The 12,593-nt window shown below is 43.8% G+C and overlaps 1 protein-coding gene and 1 pseudogene across 3 annotated transcripts in view; both read right to left on the reverse strand.

Annotated features, from left to right (window-relative positions):
* Nucleotides 1–12,593, reverse strand: part of LOC147886003 (CLP protease regulatory subunit CLPX1, mitochondrial-like) — a 49,040-nt gene that overhangs the window by 18,057 nt on the left and 18,390 nt on the right. The window lies entirely within an intron of this gene.
* LOC147886004 (uncharacterized) lies at nucleotides 4,623–5,245 on the reverse strand (annotated as a pseudogene).

A 12,593-nucleotide genomic window follows, 5' to 3' on the forward strand; every position in this document is an offset into this window, starting at 1 on the left:
CCAAAAAGTAGGGAAGAGGGGGAGCCCCGCAAGGGGAAAGGGGAAGGGACTGAAGAAAGGAAAAATAAAATGAAAACTGAGAGAGAAAAGAAAGAAAAAGAGATATATTAATGTCTGCAGGTGCCCAAAAAAGACCTGAGACCATGACTAAAATACATCATAAGGTCACCACCCTCTTAGTGGGGAGCTAGAGGTGCCTAGTCCACCCCTAAGGTCTTAACAAAATCCTATCATCTGGTGCTCACATGGAGTGGCAGAACAACATGCTAGACTCTAAGGTGCATACATCAAATTTAGACTGAGTTTCTTTAAATAGAAAAGGTTTAACTTTGAAATCTCTGACGATTGCTTTTCATCACAGTAAACAGCCAATTTCCCTGCTCTTTGGCTTCTTTGACTTTCTCCAACTCCATTGGGCTCTATGTCATATAAGCTTGGGTAAGGTCAACTGACATCCAGATTTTTGTGCTTTTGCACTTTTTGGCTTGCTTGAGAAACTCAATCTTCCCATCTCGTCATTCAAATGTAAGAAGGCACGTACCAACAATTGGTAGAGGCTGGCTATCAACTCACTCATTGAAGCTCCCTGCTATCTGTAGTATGGCTTCCCTTAGATTCATAATGCAAGCATGGAAGCATCTTTTACTATACCAATCATCTTCTGGAAGGCCCACCATCCTAATATTAGTCGCTTTCCTTTTCCTCTCCTCCTTGTCTTTGAATTGCTTGTGTATTTTCACATCTGAGTTCCCTCAACCCTTTTGTCATGGAACTGTTCTACTACCTTTTCTTGGTATGTGAGTAACCTGTGTTGACTAATCCGCTCAACGTGGGCATCAATTGGGATGTTGGAAAGGAAAAGCACTCCTTGATCACTTCATAGACCCCTTCTTTGCTGGCTCAGTATCTGTCTGCTCCATTTTCCACTTCAAAGTTCAATTGTTGCACACACTCCTAAGGTCTGCAATTTCTTGTCATATTGAAGATGTATATCGAGTAGACTCAGATTGCATCTGTAGGACAGCGAGAAGGGGCTGAGTACTGCTGCATATGATTTGTGTGAATTGTCTATCTGCTTGTGTGGGCTACTGGCACCTTCGACATCAAGAACAATCTGGATGTGGATACTTTGGTCTGCATCATGCTCTGTTGTCTGCCAACATAAAACTGCTTCCCCCAGTTTCCTGCTGATGCTGGCCTAGCAGAGAACCCAATCTAGTGATGGGAAAGCTATGTGGATAAGCTAGGAGCAAGAAAGGGAAGGGGGAGAGGCTGACAGGCTGAGCACAGGGTTGAACAGATGGAGGGACTGAGCAGCAAGCTGAGCAGAGAAGAGGTATAGGCTGAGAGAGAGAGAGAGAGAGAGAGAGAGAGAGAGAGAGAGATGTACTCCGTTATTCAATATTCTCTTCCCCATCATTAAAGCATCCCTATCCATCAGCTTGTTTAATGTCAAAGTTTAAAAGACTTTGACTAGAACTCATAACACTCTTAGTTGAAGACATACACTGATGGAAAACTGCAGCATATTCTGCTTGATTTATATTACCCCTGGCTAACAAGAACTACGTATAGACTTGAGGTGAAGATGCAAAATGTCAAGCTATAAGTCGAGAGTTCTTTTGGCTTGGGGCTACATACTGACCTCCAAACTAGGTGCAGTTCTTTGACAGTATGCATAATGCATGATCGAGTTACCATCATAAAGAACATTTTCCTATAGACAAGGAGAAACACTTCACGAACCTGGACACAGTATACCTTTGAAATTTATAATTTGAAATGGATAATTGAGCTGAATGGCTGTCCACACTCACAAATTAATTGGAAATTTCTGTAACTCAACCAAGCAAATACTATATGCTTCCCATTAAGTTTCGGGTTTCCTACATTAAGTAGGACAACGTGAATACCAGGAAAGATAGATCCATTAATTGCCCTTACTTTGGAAACTGTTTACAATAAAGGAAAAAGTAAATCTGATGATGAACCACATGGCTTTGGCAGAAGTGTCACATAACCTAATAGAATGGCTCATAATTGAATAAGACAATATCTTCATTTAAGCAAAACATAGAAACCCTGATAAGTAGAACGGAAGACTCCTCCCTGCCAAGTTGGCCGCTAGCAGGACATATTAGGCACCGGGAAAAGGGGCGAAAGAAGGAGGGGGGGGGGGCGGGATTCATTTTGTTTGAAGTGCCAGCCTTACACTACAAAAACAAAAAAAAAGTTACAACTGATTTTTTCCTGAGAAAGAACCTAAACTTTCAAACACGGCTCCTACTATCTTGCAACATAATCCTACACAAAGAACCTCATTCATAGTTCTCATGCACTGATATGGCAGACCAAGCATGCTTCAGACCCCACATGGTCAAGACGAAGGAATGAAACCCACTATAGTCATGCAATTCTAAGCTGCCGACTAGCATTTGATGTTAAGAGTGCTCCGTGGCATGTACATATTAATTTCTTAATGGAAATCTTCAAAAGTGAGTATAATGCACCCACTAGGGTAAAACAACCCAAGCTCCAATTCAAGTCACACGAAACAACACAAGTTAAGGGGGGAAACTTTTCACAGCCTTTTTGAAGACCTCATTAAGTGTAATGTCAAAGAGTTTATGATGTCTGCTGGCACAGCCCCTTCAATCAAGCAATTCAAGTAACACGAAAGAACACAAGTTAAGGGGGAGCACCATTTACAGCCTTTTTGAAGACCTCATAAAGTGTAATGTTCAGAAAGTTGATAACGCCAGCTGCAAATTTATGCAAATGTGGCACAGCCACTTCACTCTAGTGGCCTTAATCAGTCGTAAGCTCTACCCATCCCCTATGGAGGTTGGCGTGAAGCTCTCAAACGAGGATTCATCACCACTGGTGGACGAAGCGAAGTACAGAAGGCTTGTGGGCAGTTTGATTTACTTGTGCAACACACGGCCGGACATCAGTTTTGCAACTGGTGTACTAAGCAGGTTTCCAATAAGCCCCGGGAGAACCATTGGAGGGCAGGGATGCAGGTGCTGAAATACATCAAAGGCACACTTGATTATGGCATCACCTATACCAAGGGCAACACCTTGACCGGATTCTGTGACTCGGTTTGGGCAGGAGACGTGGACAGCAAGAGATCAGTGACAGGTTACTGTTTCTCACTTGGATCTGGAGCTGTGTCATGGGTCAGCAAGAAGCAACCCACAAGTCGCGAAGTTTCATTGTTTGCATGCGTGAGAGTTAGCAGAACTCGTCTGCATCCGTGAGAACTAGCAGAGGTCATCTGTATGCATGAAGATTCACAGAATTTCTTGTATCCCAGGAGCTGATCAATTGCATGCAGTTTCATTTGATGCAGTCATCACATCATGGAGTCAAAGGCCGAAGCTACCAAGCTCATCAATTTTACAGGTTCCGTAGTGTTTAAACATGAGGCGAATGTGACCTCCACAATCCCTAATGTTTGAGTGTTAGGTTTAGCACCTTGATTACTAACATGCACGTTGTCTAGATCAAGTGATGAGCCTAGCAAACCTAGGACGTGCATTTTTGTTCTAAGCATATTAATTTAATAAATTGTGTGCATGGGTAGAGGGTTCATGGGGAAAATTTTTTAAGAGACCTAAGTAAAGGATTAAAATAATTCCTAAAAAATATTCTAACCTAGAACCACAAGGTATGTGCCAGTTTATGATGCAAACTCAAGCATAGAATAACCTATTAAAAACTACAATTTCAAAAAAAAAAGGTATTAGAATCATTTTTCCAGCTTTTCCAACCTGCTTTTGGTGCTTTCTCAGCATTCTGTAGCTTTCTTCTTTCACCCAAAGTCTAAGACGTTTGGGATCAGTTCTAAGCAATCTCATTGCTCACTCTTGCAAATTTGGACCCTCTCCCTGCTGCTCTCCTTGCAAATTCGCCCTCTTCCTATGTCCGCTTGCCCTCTGGCAACTTTGCTTCCCTCTTCTACTAGTCCATGATCTCCTTCTACTGTCCAACTTGATGATTTGCTGCAATTCTCCTTCAGCTCCCACTTCCCACACCCGGGACAAGCCTCAAAGTAAGCATGATCCTCAGATTTAGCCTTCAGCTTGCTGTTTTCCCACACCCGGGACAAGCCTCAAAGTAAGCATGATCCTCAGATTTAGCCTTCTATTGAATATATATATGCCTTCATAAGACTAGAATATATCCAATCTTACAAATTTAATTTTTTTATAAAACAAGCAAAAGAATAAAGGAAAGAAGGAAGTTTGTAAGCGACTTTAGACAGAATTATGAGAAAAATAAAAAGCAGAAAAAGAGCTTAGTGAGCAAAGCCACGCGTATGTTCTCATCAGTACCCAAGCATAAGCTGCCATCTGGGTATCAAAATCCGAAATCTATTAGTGCTTACTAAGCTTTGAGATCGTAACCAAACAACAAAAACTTTGATAGCAAAAAGAAAGAAAGAACGCAGAAAATTAGAGAGAGGGGGGGGGGAAGAGAGAGAGTCATATTAACGTCCTCGGGAGGCCTCATGGGCCCATGGGAAACAAACTAAACATATACCTAAGAGTAAATGAACTCCAAAAATAGAACAAATCTAAGGACTCAAAAGAAAATGGGCTATGAAGCTCGCCACTTTAAATTTTCATTCTACGTTCAAGGATCCCAAACATACCCAAAGCCCAAATTCTGACAACATAGCAACTACAACAAAGTAGAGAGTGTAGTTTCTTCATTACTTTTCTTGTATTATAGCCCTTCTAAGATTAGAATTAGATTACTAAATTGAGAGATAAATGCACTCTTACTTGTGCAAAGACGAGAGAACGTATAGAATTGGGAAGCAATCACTCCATATTTAGCCATATCAAAGATGTTTGAGTCAATGTGAGACATTCGTATGACATTCAACATAGCATACTCAGGTGGTTGTCGTTTACCATAGATATCAACTTCTAAACCTAAGGAAGATTGAGTAATGCAAAGATCCAAGAAACTACAATAGCTTCCACTAGCTGTACATTAGTTCATGAAACTCTCAAGGATAAATTCCTCCACCAAAGGAGTTTGCATCTTTGTACATAAAATCTTTAAAGTTTGGAATGTCTGGGACAAACAAGTCATCTATGAATCTCGTAACCTGACTAAGTTTATGAAGAACGATTGGACAAGTCTCACAAGAGATCAATCGCTCCATAAACTCAAATTGGTAAGTTAAAAGGTAGAAGTTTGCTGAGATAACAGCAAAATCAGTGCCCATTTTGAATACCAATGCTTTGTTGAAATATAGAGTATCCTACAGTTATGAACAAAATTATATAAACGGAACTTTAACCAACAAAGGGACATCAACAGCTACACCTTTTGGGCACCTTTACTATTTCAAATCAAGGTCTTGCTTTTAGACTTCATCCAATAAAAATCAAAATGCAAGGCTGATTTTTCAACTCTTAAAACTTTGCATCTATCTTTTTGAATTCTATAGTTGAAAACTTGTGGAACAAGCTTTTCCAAGTCTATCTCAGTCTAGAGTGCAGTAAAATCAAATGTTTCAAGCAAGATTGGAGTACACTTCTCTTCTACACTCTGAGAGGAGTTTTGAAACTTTATGACAGGTAAGGAAAAAAAGAAAGAAAGGTGTATTAACATCTGCAGGAGGCCTCGCGGGCCTATGAGACAAAGTGTAAAACCAAAAGGTAACTCATACAAGCCACTAGGGGCTGAAGCAAAGGGCTCACTAAGGCCCTTGCTGAGTGCTAAAGTGCTAAGCTAGTGAGCAAAATAGTAGAGTAGCAAAATATCTCAGAAGAGTATCAAGTGCTCAGAGCTAACGTCCCTATTGCATCCCCAGGTTCCATATATCCAAGTAACCTGGTGGCTCTGTCGAGCTGCCTCTCGATGCAGTGGAGGGTGTGGTCTCCTCAATCTCTAGATCCGGTGGGCTACATCCAAGGTGACACGTCATCTCTAGTGGTCACCTCTGAAGAGCGCTGAAATAGGCCGAACTACGATCGTGCGTGCTCTGGTCCATCTCCGTGTCGCACGTGGAGTGTGTCTCTCGTTTGGCAGCATCGTGACGGGGACTCCTACTGCTGTAACGAGTGTCTGTGCTCTGTCAATCTTGGTGGCCTATGGCATCAATCCGTGATGCTCTCGTGTCTATCACATTAGTATATCTCTCTGTCATCGCATCTCAATCAGATAGAGCCCAACACAAACCTGATCGGGAAAATGGATCAGCCTCGCAAGTGGACCAAAGCCATGCCCCTCCGGAAAGAGGCAATGATATCACCCTCAATTCTCATAGTAGACTAGGCAGACACATAGACAGTGCTCCTCTATCTTGATCTCCTCCATCCGGCACAATGTGCAGATCCTCTGCTCTCTAGGTATGCCTGCAGCTCCCTGCCTGAATCCACAACTGATGTGACGAGACTCGCAACTAACTGACAGCGATCCTCAATGCATGTGAGACTCTCCTATCCTTTGAGGTCTGATGACGAGACCATGCTCCGAAACCCTCAAGAAGTGGTCATGGTAGAGCTAGACCTTGGTGGGGAACTCCTCCCCCCCCAAAGCCCTAGATGTATGTAGCTTAAGGAGGTCCAACCATATGATATGGTTGATCTCATCTCCTCGGATCATCTCGGGTGGTGAATCCATGTTATACTGAAAGGGGGGAAGTTTGTCCATCTGAAAAGGGGGGAAGTTTGTCCATCTGAATGTCGTGACTACCAAACCATGTAGATACCCGTGCGTATCATGCTATATCAACACCGCTCCCTGGGAAGACTCTAATGCTACTATCGGTACTCTCCACCGGGGTAAGGCCCAGACTCTGTGGAGAAAGTCACTATCTGGAAGATAGCATCAACCTGGAGAGGGGTCATGGCAAACTCTTCCTGTATGACTTGATGGGGGACTGAGGGCTTGCTCCGAATCATCCTGGATCCCATAATCACCGGTAGCCTCTCAAATCTCTTTCACTCTATCGCTGAAATATCACTCCCCCGGAAAGGTGCTAGCAACATACATGGCAATCGGTCTCACCAGCGTGTCGAAAAGCCAACCCTTCGCGGAGAGTCCTGGAACTGTCTTTGGAAGCACCACCTCTCTAGTCGGGCCAAAGCACCTTGCCCTCGTGTGAGCAGTGCCGTACCTGCATGGGTCATCGTGAAACCTGGTCCAGTGAACACAACCCCCAAGTATGTGTAAGACCGCACTATCTCAACTGGCTTGTCTTGGTATGTAAAACTATGGCAATGGGATACTCCTCGGGAAGGTGTTTGAAGATCATAACCTTGGTTTTCCCAAGGTTAACTGTCAAGTCTCTCTCTATGCAGAACATCTCCAAAGCCTCTAGATGTTTCTGCAATCCCTCTCCTAAGGATCATATGACGAGTATGTCATCTGCATACAACAATAAATGCACCATTAAGTCAGCTAGGAGTGAACCTTCTCCTCCTAGGTGGTCTACAAAAGAAGTGATCTCATTGATATAGAGTCGGTGAGAGAGGGCAGTCTTGTTTCATTCTAATAGTGTTCTCAACCTAATCTGATAGACCTTCTGGGGCACGTACCCTCCCTCTGAGGGACTCATATAGAGTCATGACCCCCTATATCATGATCTTTGGGAGGCTTCAACAAGCTAACATGGAAAGCATTGTAGATGGTCCAATTCTCACGTAACTTCAGCCTATAAGCTACCTCATTGATCTTCTCAAGAACTTGAAAGGGCCCGTAGTACCTCATATTCAGCTTGGTGTACAGCTTTACCTTCCCTTTCTTGCTCCTGAGGTGTTCCTTAGCAATACCCAATCACCTTCCATGAAGACCAGGTTCCTGCGATGCTTATCTGTGAGCTCTTTTCTACTTGTCCTGACTGTGTTGAAGGGCATACTTAACCTTTTCATACGTTGTCTGCAAGTCTTCCACACACTCATAAGCCACAAATATCTTCTCTTTTGTATGCAAAATAGGAGGAACCTTTCTCGCACCTTCCACTATTTCAAATGGTGCCTTACCTGTGGAAGAATGCACTGTGTTATTGTATGTACACTCAATCAGCGGCAAATACTGTTCTCATTTAGCTTTGTGCTCAGACACATAACAACGCAACAACTCCAATGCTGTAGAATTTGCCTCTTCTAACTGGCGATCAGACTGGGGATGATATGAAGAGGAAAACAGTAGTGAGGTACCCATGTTATCAAACAAACCTCTCCAAAACATCATCATCATCCGTAGATCTCTATATATAAGGCATGCCACTGCCCACTGGCAGCCCCATTTGCTGCTCCACCAGGCCCCATACAGCCCCGTACACCTGCACTCCTGACCTGCCATGTCAGCACTTTTCTGTCCTGCTGGTTCTGCCCTCTGCCAGGCTCTTCTCCAGCGCTGTACAGTTCCGTACACTGCTGATGTCAGCACCATGTAGATCCATCCTAGCTCTGGGTACCTTCCATGTTCTTTGATGTGAGGTGCTGCACATGTGGCAGCCCCCTCTCTTCTTTTCCTCTTGGGCACATCCTGCCCTAGGTCTCCCTCCCCCACGCTCTCCTCATATGGGGGCTTACAGATGGGGAGGTGACCATTCCAACAATCCTTCCAAAGAGAAGGCCAATAAAAGTAGTGCTCCACTGCTTTGATTGTAGCTTCAATACCCCTATGTCCTGCATACGATGGGGCATGACTTTCAATGAGCACCTTGCCTCAATGGCTGCGTCACACACAGCTTACCATGCATCATTCCCTCCTGAGTGTATAATGATCATGTCGATTGCCCTCCATAAGCTGATCATAAATACGTGCAAAAGCATCATCTGTAGCATACTGCTCCTTCATGGCATCTAGCTCATTGTGATAAGCAATAGTAACTGCGGATACCTGTGGTTTCTTGGACATAGCTTCTGTACGTGGCCTTCTGAAAAGTGCATCAGCCAATACATTCTTCTTTCCAGCCACATGAACAATCTGAAAATGAAAAATGGAAAGGAAGTTTGCCCATCTCATGTGCTTCTTTGACAACTTTCTCTGAACGAGAAAGTATCGCAGCGATTGATGATCAGTTTGCACGTAAAAATCAACACCTAAAAGATAGTCTTCCACACAGTAAGAGCATGTATTACAGCTACCAATTCTTGCTCATACACATTCATGTTGTGTTCAGCATCTCGGAGCAGCCTGCTCTCATATGCAACCACTCTGCCTTCCTGCATAAGTACTCCACCAACATTGTTGCTGTTTGCATCGCATTGGAGAACAAAAGGCTTTCGCAAGTCTGGCAAAATGATAACACGATTAGAGCATAACTTTTCCTTCAGCTCATTGAATGCTGCAATTTCTTTCTTCCCCCAACCGAAAGGCACTGCCTTCTTCTGCAAACCATGTAAAGGTGAAGCTATCTCAGCAAAATGGCGTATGAAGCGCCTATAATATGAACACAAGCCAAGAAAACTACAGACTTCAAGGTTCTTCAATGGAGGCCAATTCTTGATTGCCTCTATCTTGGCAGGGTCCATCCTTACTCCATCCCGTGAGATGATGTCCTAGGAAATGGATCTCTGGCATCAAGAACTCACTCTTTTCAGTGTTGACCAACAGCTTGTGTCTCCTGAGTTCTGCAAATACAACTGCCAAGTGTTGCCTATGCTCCTCTTCATCTTTCGAGTGCACAATAATGTCATCAAAGAATGTTCCCACAAACTTTCTGTGCTCTTCGAAAATCCGATCCATCATGCGATTGAAGGTAGCAAGAGCATTAGTCAGGCCAAATGGCATAACAAGAAACTCATAAAGCCCAAAAGTAGTTCTAAAGGCAGTCTTGTGTACATCTTCGGGCCTGATTCGTATCTAATGATAACCACTCTTCAAGTCAATGCGACTGAAGATGGCTGATCCCTCTAATCGATCCAAAATGTCATCAATACGTGGGATGGGGAATCGATTCTTGATAGAGATCTTATTCAAAGCCCTGTAGTCAATACACATTCTCCAAGATCCATCCTTCTTCTGTACTAATAGGACAGGAGAACAATATGGAGAAGAGCTTGGCTGAATCAACCCCTTCTGTAGCAATTCATTCACCTGGCACATGATCTCCTCCTGATGTGCCGCACTAACCCTGTATGCTGGTCGGTTCGGTGGAGAACTGCCAGGAATGATGTCAATGGTATGATCTTCTAGCCTTTCAGGAGGTAACTCCTCTGGGAGTTCGTCTGAGAAACAATCTTGAAACTGAAATAAAAACTCAGTTTACTGTTTTTCCATCTTGGAAATTTTAGATTCATCCTCTGGCGGTTCCTTTTCTTTTACAAATATCAAATACACTGAAAGATGCTTTTTCATTATCCAGGAAATTGCCGAAGCGAATACAACTGGGACTGATTCCCCTTTCATGTTTACATCTATGACTTGGGTTTTACCCCTATAAATCAAGGTAACAGGGGTATTGATCTCCTGATTAGCCATGTTGGCCTCACAAAGAGGGTCAAACTCCTCTGGTCGAAGATCCAACTGAGCTGCAAGTTCAGGAGTTATAAAATTTGCTTTGGCCCCTAAGTCAAAGAAGTACAAACAATGCTGATCCCATAGCTTGCCCCATGCTCTACACATCTCTGTCTTCTTCTCATCAAGCTCACCCCCGATGATATCAGTAATGTGGCCAACACTTGGCTTAGGTTTCTTGCCTCTGGGGTCCTCTTTTGTGCCCTGATTAGACTCAGCCCGAGTTGCTGCAGGTTCTTTTCTCTTCTTGTTAGGACAATCTGCTGCCTTATGACCAATCTCTTTGCAGAGAAAACACTTCCTTGAGCAAACAATTTATTCCTCTCTTCAGAGGTGAGGGAAGAGGGCTGCTGTTTTCTTCTTTGACCTGCCACAAACTTTGATTTGAAAGGTACTTTTCCAGCTTGCTGTGGTTTCTTGTGCTCCTCTTTAAAGTTGCTTTTAAAACCTGAGACTCTGCCCTGCATGAGTGAGTAAGCTGTGTTTGCATTCTCTATCAACTGTGACATGCTGGAAATGTGTGTCTTTGTGCAATAGTCCCTCAGCTCTTTAGGAAGACCACAACAATACTTTTCAACCTGCTCTGAAAATGGGACTGTTCTATAGGAGCTCACAGGCAAAAGTGCATCCCAAAACTTCTTATTGTAGTCTTCTAGATTCTTGCATTCCCTAGCATTCAGGTTATGCCACTGAGTCATGACATCCACTTCAAATGTAGTGGTGAGCCATGTGGCTGAGAATACCTACTTGAAATCAACCCATGTAGCGGGTGTCTGCCCCTGAAGAAGAAGGCTAGACCACCACTGCATCGCATTACCTTTGAGGAATGTGGCTGCCTTCCTGATTTTCGAAGACTCTCTCAAATAACCTCCAGCATAAGCCAAGTCAAATTGCTGCAAAAAGGTAAGAGCCTTCATCCTATCTGCATGCCCATTGAAGGTCTCAAACTTCACTGCTGCCCCTCTCTCCTTGTAATCCTTCATCTTAAGCCTGGGTTCTAGATGATCATAGCCAGGGGGCTGCAAATAAAGAGGCTGCTGTCCTTGGGGTCCTTCTGGAGCTTGTATAGCACTCCCCACAGCTGGATTTGGTGGCACAGGTGGTACTGCTTGAGTGTGAGACACCATGGGACTGCCTCCCAACATTCCAGGCTGTATCCCCACATTAGCATACAAAGAATTTAGGGCTGGCTGTGTGGTCATGGCCTGAAATATAGATCCTCCTCCAAAGTGAGTGGGCTGAACCACATGTTGTGGTTGGGCTTGCTGCTCTTGCTGCACATTCTGAGCATTGCTACCATGCTCATTCCCATTTGGTCCTTGCCTCTATGGCTCTGCAATTGGTTGTACCACTGGTGTCTGTAGCTCTCGTAGTGGCTGTCCCACATGCATTTGTGGGATCCTATATGGGCTGTGCCTCTACCCTCGGCAATAGAGCTGGATTATGTACAAGCTCAGCAAAACTCTGAGTGAGCTGAGTTAAAAATTGCAACACAAAAGCCATCTGAGTTTGCATCACGGCCATAGCATTTGGCTGTACACTTGGGTCTGCACCCAATGCAACTGCACTAGCAAAGTTATGTACTTGTGGAGCTGGCTGCCCCAATGCATCAACCTGAGTACTCTGCCCTTCATGGGCTGCATCTTGCACTCTTATTCCAGGGTGTGCTCCCCTTATCTGCTGCTCTGGCTCACACTCTAAGTCTGCATCATAACCAAGCCTTATATGCTCCATATTAAAGGCAATGGGTGGCTGTACCAAGAAAAATCAGCAGATACTTTCTCTACCCAAGCTGCCCAAGGACTCCTCTGGATGATTTGATGAGTGTCCCCGCAACGGAACCACTGTAACCGACCTTTGACTGACAAAGGGCAGTAGATCTTACTCTATTCTCTCACAACACCAAAATACAACCACCATGTTCCATTGCCATTGCCCAAACACAATATTTAGAGCATACAACACCATGGCATAGCATCACTGAGCCAAACAAAACAAGGAAGGCTAGAATGCCCCTACTCAATAGCATAAACAGTGACACCTGTTGGCCCCAACACTTGCCGCTCCTTGCAGTATTTATTTATTCACTAGTTAATTCA

Source organism: Dipteris shenzhenensis, chromosome 25 (assembly GCF_047967505.1).
Source record: "Dipteris shenzhenensis isolate YYH24624 ecotype China chromosome 25, Dip_SZ_1.0, whole genome shotgun sequence".
Classification (NCBI taxonomy): domain Eukaryota; kingdom Viridiplantae; phylum Streptophyta; class Polypodiopsida; order Gleicheniales; family Dipteridaceae; genus Dipteris; species Dipteris shenzhenensis.